Genomic DNA, 17192 nt, shown 5'->3' on the forward strand with positions numbered 1-17192 from the left:
CTTCTTCCTCATTCGCTTGACTTGAGACAAAAGCCTTGCAGCCTTTGTCTTCCACCCATAAGCTCCTTTTAATGAATTGGCTCAACAGTTCAGGAAGTGTCACACAATTTGAGAAACAAACAACCATACTATCTTTCTTCAAACTGACCAACCTCCTAAGTAAGGTAGGAAAGCATTTCAGAGGCTTTAATAACCACAACCCTCAAAAAGAAACTTCATTTTTGTCTATTCAAGTCAACCACCCCTCTGCCTTGCAGAAGGTCTTTTCGTCTGTTTGCTGTGTGCCCATTTCCTCATTCCCAAATACATATATTCCTTTAGCTGCTGATTCTGCTTGCAGTGCATAAGATTTCTTGTTACCTGGGTGTTCAGTTAACAAGGGAGTGGATTTGTTACATTTGTTAACTTGATTGATTCCCAGACAGAGTACAAAGAAATTCTTCTCTTCTATGAAAAATCCCCTTCATTCTCTCCAACCTAAAATGTCTTACAGGCAACTATTTATCTACAGAGACTTGGGTTTCAGCTTTTAATAGTTTGGGGCTCAGAATGAGAGGTGAACAAAGGTTACACCCGGATGCATTCTTAATGGGCAGGGCCCCTGCTGTGTTTTCTCACTGAAATGGGATTTTCGGAGTCAGGAGGTGTCCTGGGGCTTTTTGCTCCGGGGAAACTTTCTATTTGGAGCTGCAAGGAACAAGGATAGCAGGAAATTGCAGCTCAGCACGCAAACCCGCCGCCGGAAGTTCCCGGTCTCAGAGCAGGAAAAGCTCCTTGGCGCACGCGCGACTGGAGGGGCGGAAACTGGACGCCACAGCCTCAGGAGTTGGAGGGGGTTCGGGCTAGGAGCACTCTTTCGCGCCCGGTTTGTTTACCGTGGGGAAGAAGTTTAGCATCCGGTGAGAACAAGGAGGGAGGCCAGGAGGAGGATGCAGCTTGGCCGGGGCGCCCGCTGCAGGAGCTCGCCGCCGCCTCAGCCTCGGCCCCCGGGGCCTCCGAGGGTCCGCCCGCCGCCCCTCGTGTCCGGGTAGGTGTTCCGGCCACCGGCCGGCCCTGGGCCGCGTCGCTCTCGCCGCGCCAGTCGTCGCTTCTCCAGCTCAGGCCCCGCTCTCCCTTATCCAGTTCTGCTTCCTCAGGACGCCCCTACCCCTTAGCTCCCAGTTCCCCTTTGCTCGCGTCTAACTCCCTCCTCATCTGCATCCAGGAATCTTTATGCCTTTTCCTGTCTTCCCGAAGCAAAGAACTGCACCTCTATAGTTTTCATCTGTCCTCTCAAGCATGGGTTCTGAAAACTGTGGTTCCTGTTAGCTCATTTTAGGGCGACTTCAGCTCCCCAGACCAGGAGTGTCTGTCTCCAACCACATTCTTGCCCGTAACAGCTCATATTTACCAGGCCATGACAAGCCAGCCCCGTGATTAAGAGTCTAATTCTTGAATGTCGAAAATTTGTCTTCCCTTTTTATCTTTTGTTGCTGTCTTTCCCGCTGCTAAGACTCAGTCTTAAGTATGTTTATTTGTGTTGAACAAAAGGAAAAGGGTGATAGAATTTTCCCCCTCCAAGAAATTGACACTCCCTGTAGAAATAAAACCCATTCCTTCTATTTTCATGACTGAATAAAATTCCTAAGCTGTCTGCCCACATGTCCCAGGTGTCTGACGACACTTCATATATATCTGAATAATTCTGGGCTTAGTTTGCCCCATTAGGGGACTTTTCTTATTTTCGTCTACAGTTGAAACTCATTGTTTATTGGGGTGGAAACAAGTAGTAAAAGGCTTATAACTAGGCAAATTACACCCCACACTCCTGATGATAGAAGTGGCTGAACATTTCAAAATTTTTTCTATCATTCCCAAGAGAAATGTTGCTTCATGGATAGGAGCTCAGAGAGTGTAGTTGAATTGCCAAACATTCTACTCAGCAACCTCTGTTCTGGCTTTGAGAAAGTCATTTAACTTTTCCAGCCTTTAGTAGTCTTATAATTATAAAGGAGGTGGTGACAATGCTCTTTGGTTAGAAGTGCTTGCACAAGTTAATGCAGTTAAAGTGTATGTCAATGCCAGGGGTGTGGTAAGTGCTTCTGAAATGTTGCCCTTTTATAGCTGACTTGATTTAAGTGTTGGTAAGTTGATTCTAAAAGAGAAGGTAAAATTCAGAGGTACTGTGTTGTTTTTTCTTAACATCCATTTTTGGTGCACATAAGATTTGTACTGCATTATTATGCACATATATTACAAATACATGTTTTAGCTTTTTGTATGTTCCCTATTTTTGCATAGGGAAATAGATGAATTCCTGTTTCAAATATTTGTTTGGAACTTGTAAAACTTTATAATTGCTTTCAGAATAAATGAAATGAAGTACATAGCAGATTTTTTCACAGTGGAAAAATTACATAACAGTATTAGTACTACAGGTGAAATATTCAGAGCTGGGTTGGTGGTCTACACGTGACTTTTATATTGAATTATAGGAGGCAAAGACTTGCCTTCCTCTAGACTGGCAACTCTTTGCACCTCTTACATTCATTCATACTCCTAAGCTTTTCCCTGTTTACTAAAATTCATGCACCTGAGCTCTTGGGACAGTTTATGTGAGGCCTTATGTGTTACCAGACATGAAAGGCATTTGTGTTCAATTGTCTTGTTTCAGTAAAACACAATAATGTGAAGGTTTTGGTATGTCAGATGGCTGTTAAAGCTTTTAAAGTTTGTGGAGTAGTCATATAAATTTAAAGAATATACTGAGAATGGCTTTGAACATATGGTAAAATAATGCATATCTACGATGCTGCATTCTATTTGAAGTGCCAGGAGATAAAGCAGTTTGGGCAAGAAATGATGAAACTGTAGGGTAGCAAGAACAGAGTTGAAGTAGATTTCGTGAATGCCAGAGAGGCAAAATTGGTAGGACTTAGTAATGACTCAGTCCTTCAGACTTCAGAGAGAGAAGACTGGTACCTGAAGTATGTGTGGAGAGAAAGAGGCAAGTGTATAGATGTGTATCACAGGTATGCAGTGTCTACAGAGGCCAGAAGATGGTGTCAACTCTTCAAGAAATGGAGTTACAGATGATTATGAGCCATCATATCAGTGCTAGAAACTGAACCCAGGTCTTCTGCAAGAGCTCCAAATGCCCCTAACCACTGGGCAATCTCTACAGACCCCATGAAAGAATTTTGAATGTAGCCAAGAAATCAGTTAAAAGCTACAAAATACACATTGGTTTTAGTGACATGCAGACAGTTTTGAATTCCTCAGTCAGTCCACCCACAAACTATTCAGTTTTAATTGCCAAAGCTACCACTATTAACATAGAGGGATTAAAAATCTGTAGCATGAACCATATTTTCCTTCTTGACCTCTAGCTCATATATAACTAAAGCTCTATATTATCACCTGGCCCCTTAAATTTCAAATTTGCTAGCTTTCAGCTATGGAAAGCTCATTTGCATATAATTATGTTACATAACTCAGGTATTATGCCAATAATTAAGAATAGTAACAACCAAAGATTATATGAAAAACAATTGTTAATCAGACCTACAAAACTAAGAAGCATGGAGATCACAGGTGTGGTGAATGTTAAAGGCAATAAAAAATGTAAAATAATAAATAAAAGAATTCAAAAGTCGCAAAGTTCTTAACATAAAATATAAGAAGACTATATTAGGCAACCTACAGCCAAGCTTAAGAATCTGAGTTCAATCCCCTGGAACCCATGGTAAAGGAAGGTAGCACCTCCCTTACATTGTCTTCTGACCTCTAGATATGAACCATATGTAAACACCATGAAGAGAGAGGGGGAGTGTGAAACAATTCCAAAACATTTTACCAGGCATGCAATACATATATATAATCCCTGCACTCCAGGACTAAAGGTCAACACCAGCCTCACCAAGAAGAGATTGCCTCACAACAATATAAGGTACATCTTATGTTCCTTTTCTTTCAAATCATTCCTGCTGAAGTAAGACTTTTCCAGCTACAGCATTAAAACCCTTGCCTATACATGTTGTCAAAAACAACTAAAGTATGTCTTTACATTTCCCACCTACTATAATATCCACTCAAGTTCAACTTGCCTAATATCACTCTCTTTCCAAGCCCACGTAAACAAACTGCTTTGATGGCACTATGCATATCAGATAATAATTATTCATCTATCTACAGGTCATTGTTACCTACACTCTAAGTTCTTAACTACATAGTTAAGTCTAGAACTTAGTATCTGATAGTGAGTCTTTTAAAAAAGACTTTAAATTAGTAAGGGGGAGAGGTTACAGATATGTATCCAAATGTCACCAAACAAAACAAAACACGTATGTATGTGTGTATGTGTGTGTCAAAAATGAAAAGTATAACAAAAGGAGAAGTTTAATCTCTTAGTAGCTAATGTAGATATAATTCTTTTAAAATATTTTGGAGATTTATTAAAAAGAACATATTGATACTTGAGAGATGGCTCAGTAGTTAAAGATCACTGGCTGCTCTACCAGAAGACTTGAGTTTAATTCCCAGCTGCCTAACAACATAGGACTGTCTTTAGCTCACTACCCAGAGGAACATTGCTCTTTTCTAGCCTCCATGAGAATTATATACATGAGGTTCATGACACACAAGCAGACAAAAGAACATATTGTTGCTTCCTACATGGGTATGTTTTCTGAAGCGAATTAATTTTTAAAATTTGTATATAAAGAGTATTTGTAAACTTCTCATTTGCCCCCATCCCAAGTAATTAATTTAAGAAAAGAAAATGTTTGAAGGTGTTGTCAGTTTACAGCAAAGTTAAGTGAAGGTACAAAGATTTCTCAAAATTTTTCTGTGTCCATATTCACATACTTCACATAGTTTCACTGCTAGAGGCTGTTCAGTGATAAAACCTCTTTAAAAGATACTTAGTCAGCATGTCATCGAGTGAAACACAATCTTTCACATAGCAACTACACTGCTTGTTATTTACCCAAAGGATTTGAAAATTTTATGTCTCCACAAAATAGTTGTTCATAATAGCTATATTCATAATTGCCAAAACTTTGAAGATGTCTTTTAGTAAGACAAGCAAATGGTAGGACATCTATGCAATGGAATATTCAGCTATTCAGCATTCAAGCCATGAAACCGAGGAAGCTAAAAAGCACAGTGAATAAAAGAAACTAGAATGAAAAAAAGTGTACATTGTATGACTCACATCACATTTTGGAAAAGGCAAAACAGGTTTCTGGGTTTTTGTTTTCTGTTTTTTGGTTTGTTGTTTTTAAAGTTAGTTGTTTTCCAGAGACTGAGGACAGGTGGATGAATGGGTGGAGCATATACTATTACTGTGGCAGTTAGCATACTCTGTATGACATTATGATAGGCAAATACAAATTTGATGAATTTCATAGACTGTATAGGAGTTATTCTTAATGTAGGTTTGTAGAGTAATAATGATATGTTAATTCAGCTTAATCAACTGAATGATTCATTCAACAAATGATTCATTCTGGTAGATGAGAGTGGGGTGCTAGTTCTCATGGTTTGAATGAGATGTCTCCCATAACCTCTAGCATTTGGATACTTGGTCCCCACTGGAGCTGTTTGGGAAGTTGAGGAGGTGTGGCCTTCCTAGGAGAAGTGTGTCACTGAGGAACAGACTTTGGTAGTTTAAAGACTCAATTGCTAGTGTGTTGTCTCTGCTTCCTGCTTGCCATTCAAGGTTAACTGAATAGCTGCTCCTGCCATGTATTTACTGCTTTCCTACCATAAAACGCTCTTGTTTCTCTGGAATGGTAATCCCAATAAAGTCTTCCTTCTGTAAGTTGCCTTGATCCTGGTGCTTTATCACAGCAATAGAAAAGTAACTAGTACACCACCCGAAAGCTATTACAGTTCTGAGAAATGTGAGAGCTCAAAAGCTCTCAGGGTTTTGGGGGTGCCAAAGATAAGCAGTTGCTTGCTGAGTAAGTTTAGAGGTAAGGGAGTAGCATGTTTTGGAGGCTGCAGGAATGAATTCTGTCTACAGCTGAAGTTTGTAGTATCACAACTTGAGGCAAAAACAAGCCTTCTCTGTGCCTCTGGTCCAGTCTTGGATGCTGGACTAACCAAGCCTCCTTACCAAAGGAGAAGCCCTAGCCCTCAGTGGGCCTGTCCTCAGAGTCTTGAGTTAGGTTCTTCTTCACCAAACAAGCTGGCTGAGTGACAGACAGTAGAGTCTTCTTCAGTCAGGCTTCTTTTCCCTTGTAAAGAGCAGGAACATCTGGGGATGGGTGGGGTAGAGGGACAGGTGCATGGCCAGGCCATATAATCAGGAGCAGGATGAGTCTACTTCTTTTCTTTTTCCTTTCTTTTCTTCTGTCTATGCTGACGGCAGTTCTATGCCTATGTTCTAAAGTTGGAATTTATAGTGTCAGGTGCCTGTGATCCCTGATTGATAATTGTAGGTATGCATATAAAGAGAAAAAAGATGAGATCAGTTAGGGAAGAATTGTCCAATCAGTGGGACTGGAGAACTCTAGGTTCTCTGAAAGATACAGAAGTTCAAAGTCAGATCTGTCTATTCCTGAAGAGGTAGGAAGGAAAGTTTCTGTTCTCTGTTGCCCTTCCCCTGCTGTGTCTTTTGGTGTCTTTTGCAAGACTACTTTAGCAGTCTACTTTTTGTTGCTGCTTTGGTCTGTTGATATATTAGTGTGATTGATTAATGAATAGGTTTTCAAATGTGGAGCAAGCTTATGTTGCTGTGATAAATTCTAGTTGTTTGTGGTGTGTTGGAGGATTAGTATAGGGGAGAAGATCAGACATGCTAGGTGAAGCTCCTAATGTACCGAAGTAGCCTAGAGGCCAGGGGCACTTTGATATGTCCCTTTTGTCAGTGGTAAGGCTTTTTTGGTGTGTGTGTTGGGGGTGGGGTCGGGGGTTGGTGTACTTCACAATTTCTGAAGGAATGCTGGCTTTTGTCTAGTCACAAGGAAATGGAGTTTACTTTGGACCTGACAGTATATTGTTGGATTTGATTTTTCTACATTGTTTTAAAGAATTTTCTGTTTATGGCAGATAGTGCTGCTTTTGTACTGTTCTGGTCTGGTCTGGTCTAATTTCGTTATGGTAGGTTTGATCTTACAAGAGTTTGTAGAGAATTGCTTTAACTTCTTTTTTATTATTTATTTTTGTGATTATCGTATAATTACACCATTTCTTCCTTTCCTTTCTTTCTCTCTCAACTCCTCCTATATTCTCCTCCCTTATTTTCTCTTTTATGTTACATGCATATTTAACAGGGCTATTTGTGTGTGTGTGTGTGTGTGTGTGTGTGTGTGTGTGTGTGTGTGTGTGTATAAATCAGGGCCACTATTTGATATCGGATAGCTAATTGGTGTGGTCTTTCCTTGGGAAGACTTTTTCCCTCAGCCTGCCTCCTGGGGAGGAAAAAGTTGAGACCTTGTGATCTTTCTCTTGCATTAATCATGCTTATTGTTGTCTTTGCACAGCTCATGTTTAGGCATACCGTCGATGAAACTTTATGGGTATAGCTTCAGGCTTTATGGGAGAGATAGTCTTACAACATACTCCCTGATTTACTGGCTTTTATAATCTTTCTGCTCCATTTTTTACAATGTTCTTGAGTCTTTGGTGTAGGAGGTCTTTCATAGATGTATCCCAGTAATAATGGTCTCTGTTACAAAGAGAAGCCTCCTGGATGAGAGGTGAGGACTACACTTAGATTGCTCTAAGTGTCTTTTCTTTTAATATATATTTTAATTTATGCATATGTTTATTTCTCTACATATGCCAGATATATGAAGGTACTCATAAAGGCTAGAAAAATGTGTTGGATGCCCTGGAATTGGAGTTACAGACAGTTGTGAGCTGTTCAACCTATGGGTGGTAGGAACCAAATTCAGGTACTCTGGAAGGACAGTGTGCACTATTATTAACCACAGAGCCATTTCTCTACCTCACTAATGATTTATTACTTTTCATGTGTATGTATATATGTATGTATGTATGTGTATGCCTTTGTGAGTTTATGTTTACTGCATGTGTTTAAGAGTCTGTCGAAGCTACAAGAGGGTATTAGCTCCCTTGAAAGTGGAGTAACAGAGGATTGTGAGCTGCCATGTGGGTTCTGGAAACAGAACCTTGGCTTCTCCAAATATAGCAGTCTTAACTATTTCTCCAGCCCCAAATCACTATAATTTCTTCTTTAAATATTTGGTAGAATTATCAGACTATCTAGGCATGATGTTTTTGTTTTGGAAGTTTAGTTATTAATGTTTCTTTAGCAGATCAGCTTTTTCCTGTGGTCTGTCCGATGGAACTACGTGGTAGATTCTGACAAAAGTCATACCATGCAACAACAGATCTCACATGAGAAGTTTATGAAAAGAAAGGGGAAAGAGAAGATGAGATGAGGGGTGGAAAAACATGGCCTTTTATCAGGCTGCGGTGCATGTACAGAGGATAAATGACAAGGGCGACACCTTTGGGCAGCTAGTGATGACATGTCTTAGTGTCACTTGATCCCTTGAAAGCTGACTAGGAAGATGCCTGGTTGCAGACATCATGGGGTCCCTTTCAGCTGTCTGTGGAGGTGCCGGATTGCTAACACTACCTCTTACATGAATTTTGGAGATTCTTTCTCAAGAAATTGGTTCATTACATTCGTTACATTTTGACTATCAAATAGTGGATATAGAATTGATTATATTATATTTCTTTATTACCCATTTCATTTCCGTGGAATCCTTTATGATCTTTCCCAATAATTTGCATTCTTTGTTTCTTTGTTGTTTAGTTTTTATTTTTTCCTGGTTACCAATTGGGCTGTAAACTTACCAGTTTTATGCCTCTTTCTAAGGAATCCTCTTTTGGTTTTACTATTCTTTCTTTATTGCTTTCTTACTCTTAATTTTGTTGACTTGGGTTTAACTTAAGTGTTTTTGGTGGTATTTTTTTTTTTTTTTTGGTCCTTTTTTTGGTTTTATTTTATTTATTTATTTATTTTTTGCTAGTTTACTAAGGTAGAAATTTAAGTGGGATTTTTAAATCATCATTGATGTTCTGATAATTAGTTGTCTTTTGGTATCTAAGGTCCCTATGGATACCAAGATGGAAAGATGATACTCAAGTACTTTATAAAATGGGGAGGCATTTTCATGTGATCAGTGCATATCTTCTCACATAGTTTAGACCAATTCAATATGACCTATATTACCTATATTATATATTATGGAGTATTACATTACCTATAACGTAACTCCTTTATTGTTACTACACTATATTGTCTTGTTTACAGACTAAGGACAAGGAAAAAGAAATGCAATGTTCATTATATATGCAGGTTGTTGCTATAGAAATAATTTAGTCTATACTTGGTTAATTGACTCCACAAATATGTAACAGAGGCCAATGATGTATTCATTCATTATTCCCAATTTTCCTTTGAGGGTCGTTTTGGTACATCCCACAAATTTTAATACATTGTCTTTTAATTTTTGTCTACTTTAGTGTATTTAGCAGTGAGTTGTTTAACATCCAAGTAATTTGGGATTTTCACAACCATCTCTATCTTGGATTTCTAGTTTAATTGCACTATGGTTTGAGAGCAGCATTATATGATTTGTGCATCTGTAATATTATAAATAAGAAACATGAGTTCTGGTTCCCACTATTCTGCCACATTTGCTTTTTGCCATATCATATTTTCTAGCTATCTTGGCCATAAAATGGCATTGCATTGTAAATAGGTTGCTTTCTCAAAATAAACACAATTTCTTCCCTTGTGGACTGTCTTAGTTAGGGTCTTACTGCTGTGAACAGACACCATGACCAATGCAAGTTTTGTAAAGAACAACATTTAATTGGGACTGGCTTCCAGGTTCAGAGGTTCAGTTCATTGTCATCAAGGCAGGAAGCCTGGCAGCATCCAGGCAGGCATGGACTAGGAAGAGTTTTACATTTTTATCTGATGGAAGCCAGGAACTGACTGAGCATTCTCAGGCAGCTAGGAGGAGGATCTCCAAGCCACCCCATGGTGACACACTTCCTTCAACAAGGCCACACCTTCTAATAGTGCCATTTCCTGGGCCAACCATATGCAAACCATCACACCACTGAAAAAAATCACGAAGAACAAATTCATGTAAATTCTTCCTTAACTTTTTCTAGTTTTTTCTTTTCCTCTGACACTATAACTTTCTTCTCTCTTTATTTTTGTTTTTTCTTTCTCTTATTATCTTGGTTAGAACTGTAGTCTTCAAAATGAGACATCTATATTATAAAATTATACTATAAGAGGAGAGAATTAGAAAAGAAATGTGTTAATTTTTATCTGATTTTTTAATTTAATTTTTTGAGCATTTCTGTACATAAGTGTACTATATTTGTATCATTTCAACCTTTTCCTCTCTCCTTTCAACTTCTGCCCCTCTTCACTCAAATTTATGACTTCTCTTTAGTAATGTTTTACACACATGCAAACATATGCGAGCGTTCGTGCGCGCGCGTGTGCGCGCGCGCGCACACACACACACACACACACACACACACACACACACACACAAAAAAAAAACCTACTTAGTCCACTTAATGTTACTCATTGTATTAGGGTTCTCTAGAGTCACAGAACTTACAGATAATGTCTACATAGAAAGGGAATTTTTTTTGATGATTTAACAGTCTGTAGTCTACCCAATAATGGTCAGCTGTGAATGGGAAGTCCAAGAATCTAGTAGTTGCTCAGTCCCACAAGGCAAGTAGATTGCAACAGATGTGCTGGCAAGGAAATATAAGCAGGCAAAGAAGAGTGAATCTTCCTTCTTCCAATGTCCTTATGGAGGTGTCCACCAGAAGATGTGCCCCAGATTAAAGGTGTGTATCACCATGCCTGGATCTGGGAGTTGTTTTGTCCCAGGCTGACCTTGAATTCAGAGATCAGTCACCAAACTCAGTCATTATTGGGGATGCCAAGAGGTATATGCTGACATGAGATATAGTGTCTCTAGAGAGGCTCTGCCATAGCCTGACAAATACAGAGATGGATGCTCGAAGCCAACCACTGCACTGAGAACTAAGAACTGGGTCCCCAATGGAAGAGTTAGAGAAAGGTCCGAGATAGCCAACGGGGTTTGCAACCCTATAGGAAGAACAACAATATCAAACAACCAGACATTCCAGAACTCCCATGGACTAAGCCACCAACAAAGAGTACACATGGACAGACCCATGGCTCCAGCCACTTATGTAGCAGAGGATGGGTAGTAGGGCATCTGGGAGTAGAGGCTCTTGGTCCTGTGAAGGTTTGATGCCCCAGTATAGGGGAATGCCAGGGCAGGGAGGTGGGAGGGAGTGGATGGGCGGGTGGGGGGGGACACCCTCATTGAGCAGGGGTTGGGGGATGAGATGGAGGGGTTCTGGAGGGGAAACCATGAGTGGGGATAACATTTGAAATGTAAATAAAGAAAATATCCAATAAAAGAAAAGGGGGAAAAAGTTAAAAAAAAATCTCCATGCTAGGATTCAGATCGGAAACTTGTATCTCCCAGCCTCAAGATCTGGGTCATAGCCTTCCAATTTTGGATTGTAAGTTCATTCCAGATATAATCAAATTGACAACCAAGAATAGCCATTACACTCATATATACATGTGTTTACTGATGACTACTTGGAATTCTATAACCCACTAGGGTCTAGGCCTGGGTAAAAGCAAGAGGACTGACCAGGATACCAATTTATCCTTGGATATTCAGCAATATGGTTGCCTAAATAAGGCCTGCATGATGATACCAGTTAACATGCAAATGTGGACGGGGGAATTTTCTAGACCCATCTCTAGATGAAGAGCTACAGCCAATAAATTGCTGTTGAGAAAGAATTTTATCAGATTAGTTTAAATTTTTTATTACGTTTTAAAATCATATAGTGTGTACTGCTTTATATAGAGAGACTAAGCTCTTGAAAAGCCTTAGGTTTTATCGGATTTAGAATATACTTTTGAGCATGTTAGTGGAGGTAAATGAACTGTTTGTAGTTTGAAACTGTTCTTTATTTGACATTGAATTGTGAGCAAATTTGATTATGGAATTCCAAGTTTTTTTTTTTCCTCAGAAAATCTTAACAGTTCTTACTATTTGCATTAGTATTATTTAGACTTCAATATGTTTTTTGCTTTGTTTTGTTTTTGTTTGGTAGGTAACTTGAATTTTAGGATTTTCTTTTACTTAAAAAAAAAATTAAAGAATTCAGGTTTTACCAGAAGTTCTTCTGTTTAAATCTTTTCTCAGTAATAATTTTTGAAATTTAATGAGGTCTGACTATAACCTTGTGCCTCCTTTATCTCATGATAATAACATTGTTGTTTTCTTTTTATATATTATTGGTATTCCTGTTTAACTCAATTTGTTGCTAAATCTGGTTCCAAATGGTTCTATGTTCAGGTTTTTATTGTCTTCAAAACTAACGTTTATGTTCCAATTATGAATAAACTGTACCTTTTTACTTATCTTGTGGATTGAATTAGTCTTTAATAATTTCCATTTATGAACACCTATTCAAAACAGGTTATTGTTACCTTTTTCCAATATTCTTTATAAGAAATCATTCATTCATTCATTCATTCATTCATCTATCTTTTGAAACAGAGTCTGTGTTGCCCTGCCTGGCCTGGAACATGCTATTTAGACCAGGCTGGGGTCAGACCCTCAGAGATTTTCCTGTATCTTTGTATACTTTAGAAGAAAATTTAAGTCTCTCATTCTGTCTGCTGAATTGGCTATAGGTTACATGTTTCTCTTTTTCTCCCATTTTAGAACTTCTGTTGAATCTCATTTGTTCTTCCCAAATGAATATTAGCCTTAGTACTCCTCATATTTTTGTTTAAATATTTTTTTGAGATTAGAATATCATTTCTTCTTTCTCATATTTCCCTCCTAGCCCTCCCATGTACCCTCCTTCTTTTTCAAACTATGGCTGTTTCTATAGTTTTTGTAATGTGTGTGTTTATACATATGCTACATATTCATACACACACACACACACACACACACACACACACTTCTCACAAATTCAGCCTGCTCAGTCCATATAGCTTTACTTGTATGTATTGTGTGTATATTTTTCAGGACTGACCATTTGGTACTGAGTAATCAATTGGTGAATTACTACCTGGGAAAGACTATTTCTCTTAGTTGTTCATAGCTTTTTGACCAGGGTTGAGCCCTCATGAGCTTTTATCCTTCCATGTTAGCATGTCTATTAGTTAGGCAGTCATGTTGATAAGACTTCATAGATATAGCCTCTTTGATATTTCTTAGAGAAACAATCTCACAGCAGACTTCCTGGATCTCTGGCTCTTACAACTATCTGACTCTTTTTTTTTTTTTTTTTTTTTTTTCATCTTTATTGACTTGAGTATTTCTTATTTACATTTCGATTGTTATTCCCGTTCCCGGTTTCCAGGCCAACGTCCCCCTAACCCCTCCCCCTTCCCTTCTCTATGGGTGTTCCCCTACTATCTGACTCTTATAATCTTTCCTGCCTGTCTTTCAAAATGATCCCTGAGCTGTAAGTGAAAGAGTTGTGTTGTAGATGTTAACATATAAGACTGGCCTTTATAACACTTTATTTGGATTGGTTATGGTTTTCTGTGATAGTCTCTAGATCCGTTCTAAAGGAAAGTCTCTTTGATGAGAGGTGGAAACTATACATCTGTGGTATAAGGATACATATTTAGGAATTATGTTGGTTGAGTAAATTGGTAGTTTTGGTTTCTCCTGCATGATCTGCTTATATTTTAAGATGCAGGACAACTTTGCAAAGTAATGGTATGGGGCTGGTATGGCTTTCTTTCACATGTGCAGGTCTATTTCCTCATCAGTGTTCTGAGCGGAGAATGGCATAAAGAATGAATCATTTAATTATGAATGTGTGAGGTACTAAAATGAAATTAAAGCAATTTGCTCTTTTCTCTTGACAAGTATAGTGTATCAATTTTATTAAGTCAAAACTTACATTTTGATTCTTTTTGTTTCTTTGGTTCACTAATGTATTTATCCTTTTAAAATCTTTTCTTGTACGAATTTTATTTGCCTTTTTTCTCATTTTCTGTGATATAAAGGAAGCATATTGACTTGACACTTTATTTGAATTTTTATCAGCTCATTGACATTTTGTACAGTGTGCTTTTACCATATTTACCCTGTTTTACTTAGGTTTCTATTGCTGCGTTAAATCACCACTAAAGCAACTTTAGCTAAAAGGGTTTATTTATTTCATCTTATAACTTTCAGGTCACTCATTCATCACTGGGGCAAGTCAGGGCAGAACCTATCTCAAACCAGAGTCTGGAATAAAGACCTTGGAAGAATATTGCCGACTGGCTTGCTTCTCATGGATTTCTTACCCTACTTTTTTGTAGCACACAGTATCACTTAACCAAAGATAGTACTACCCACAGTGAACTGGGCCCTCTCATATCAGTCATTAATCAAAACAATACCCCAGAGACTTACTACAGGTCAGTTCTACAGAAGCATTTTCTCTCAATTATTGTTCTTTCTAATTAATTCTAGCTTGTGCAGTACACTCCCTCACCTAACTCATTCTAGCTCAGTGGTTCTCATTCTTCCTAATGCCATGACCCTTTAATATAGTCCCCATCCATGAAATTATTTTCATTTCTACTTTATAACTATAATTTTGTTACTGTTATAAATCATAATGTAATGTGTTTTCTGGTGGTCTTGGGTAGTCTTAGGTGACTCCTGTGAAAAAGTCATTGGAGGTCATGGGTTGAGAACTGTTGAGTTCTACCTCCTTCCTTACCCATTAGTTTTGTCTCCCTCACCACCCCCCAATGTAGTTTGTGTTGCCCATATATTCTTGGACTACACACACACACACACTCTCTCTCTCTCTCTCTCTCTCTCTCTCTCTCTCTCTCTCTCTCTCTCTCTCTCTCCAGATTTTATTCTCCCTGTCCACCGTCTGGCTGTTCCACATTTCACACCTTCTGCGCCCTCACCCCCCATCTCCACTAGGGTATCCCCACCCCACCAGACCTCTAAACTCCCTGGGGCCTCCAGTCTCTTGAAGATTATTAGATACATCTTTGATTGAACCCAGACCCAGGAGTCCTCTGCTGTATATGTGTTGGGGGCCTCATGTCAGCTGGTGTATGCTACCTGGTTGTTGATCCAGAGATCTCTGGGGTCCAGGTTAATCGAGATTGCTGATCCTTCTATAGGGTTGCCCTTCTCCTTAGCTTCCTCCAGCTTTTCCTTAATTCAACCAGAGGGTTCAGCAGCTTCTGTTCATTAGTTGGGTGCACATATCTGCATCTGACTCTTTCAGCTGCTTGTTGGGTCTTTTGATGGGCAGTTGTGATAGGTCCCCTTTTGTGAGTGCCCTATAGCCTCAGTAATGGTATCAGGTCTTGGGGCTTCCCGTTGAACTGAATTCCACTTTGGGCCTGTAGCTGGACCTTCTTTCCCTCAGGCTCTTCTCTATTGCTATCCCTGCATTTCTTTCAAACAGGAAGAATTATTGATCAGAGTTTTTTTTTTTTTTTAAATCTTTATTAACTTGAGTATTTCTTATTTACATTTCGAATGTTATTCCCCTTCCCGGTTTCCTGGCCAACATCCCCCTAACCCCTCCCCATTCCTCCATTACCACCCTTCCCGCAACAATCACGTTCACTGGGGGTTCAGTCTTAGCAGGACCAAGGGCTTCCCCTTCCACTGGTGCTTTTACTAGGCTATTCCTTGCTACCTATGAGGTTGGAGCCCAGGGTCAGTCCATGTATAGTCTTTGGGTAGTGGCTTAGTCCCTGGAAGCTCTGGTTGGTTGGCATTGTTGTTTATATGGGGTCTCGAGCCCCTTCAAGGTCTACCAGTCCTTTCTCTGATTCCTTCAACAGGGGTCCCATTCTCAGTTCAGTGGATTGCTGCTGGCATTCATCTCTGTATTTGCTATATTCTGGGTGTGTCTCTCAGGAGAGATCTACATTCGGTTCCTCTCAGCCTGCACTTCTTTGCTTCATCCATCTTATCTAGTTTGGTGGCTGTATATGTATGGGCCACATGTGGGGCAGGCTCTGAATGGGTGTTGCTTGAGTCTCTGTTCTAAACTTTGCCTCCCTATTCCCTGCCAAGGGTATTCTTGTTCCCCTTTTAAAGAAGGAGTGAAGCATTTGCATTTTGGTCATCCTTCTTGAGTTTCATGTGTTCTGTGCATCTAGGGTAATTCAAGCATTTGGGCTAATATCCACTTATCCATGAGTGCATACCATATGTGTTTTTCTGTGATTGGGTTACCTCACTCAGGATGATATTTTCCAGTTCCATCCATTTGCCTATAAATTTCATAAAGTCATTGTTTTTGATAGCTGAATAATATTCCATTGTGTAGACGTACCACATTTTCTGTATCCATTCCTCTGTTGAAGGGCATCTGGGTTCTTTCCAGCTTCTTGCTATTATAAATAAGGCTGCTATGAACAGAGTGGAGCACGTGTCTTTGTTATATGTTGGGGCATCTTTTGGGTATATGCCCAAGTGAAGTATAGCTGGGTCCTCAGGTAGTTCAATGTGCAATTTTCTGAGGAACCTCCAGACTGATTTCCAGAATGGTTGTACCAGTCTGCAATCCCATCAACAATGGAGTGTTCCTCTTTCTCCACATCCTCACCAGCATTTGCTTTCACCTGAGTTTTTGATCTTAGCCATTCTCACTGGTGTGAGGTGAAATCTCAGGGTTGTTTTGATTTGCATTTCCCTTATGACTAAAGATGTTGAACATTTCTTTAGGTGTTTCTCAGCCATTTGGCATTCCTCAGCTGTGAATTCTTTGTTTAGCTCTGAACCCCAATTTTTAATAGGGTTATTTGTCTCCCTGTGGTCTTCTTGAGTTCTTTGTATATTTTGGATATAAGGCCTCTATCTGTTGTAGGATTGGTAAAGATCTTTTCCCAATCTGTTGGTTGCCATTTTGTCCTAACCACAGTGTCCTTTGCCTTACAGAAGCTTTGCAGTTTTATGAGATCCCATTTGTCAATTCTTGATCTTAGAGCATAAGCCATTGGTGTTTTGTTCAGGAAATTTTCTCCAGTGCCCATGTGTTCGAGATGCTTCCCCACCTTTTCTTCTATTAGTGTGAGTGTATCTGGTTTGATATGGAGGTCCTTAATCCACTTGGACTTAAGCTTTGTACAG

The 17192-nt window shown here is 39.2% G+C and overlaps 1 protein-coding gene across 2 annotated transcripts in view; it reads left to right on the forward strand.

Annotated features, from left to right (window-relative positions):
• The first annotated feature begins 770 nt into the window (after positions 1–770).
• LOC116901967 (speckle-type POZ protein-like) overlaps positions 771–17192 on the forward strand; it is a 46999-nt gene continuing 30577 nt past the window's right edge. For both annotated transcript variants that reach the window (XM_032904205.1, XM_032904208.1), the window contains exon 1: positions 771–1027. The gene's annotated coding sequence lies outside the window, so the exon portion shown is untranslated. The remainder of the gene's footprint in view (positions 1028–17192) is intronic.

The sequence above is a fragment of the Rattus rattus genome, chromosome 5, assembly GCF_011064425.1.
Source record: "Rattus rattus isolate New Zealand chromosome 5, Rrattus_CSIRO_v1, whole genome shotgun sequence".
Taxonomy (NCBI): domain Eukaryota; kingdom Metazoa; phylum Chordata; class Mammalia; order Rodentia; family Muridae; genus Rattus; species Rattus rattus.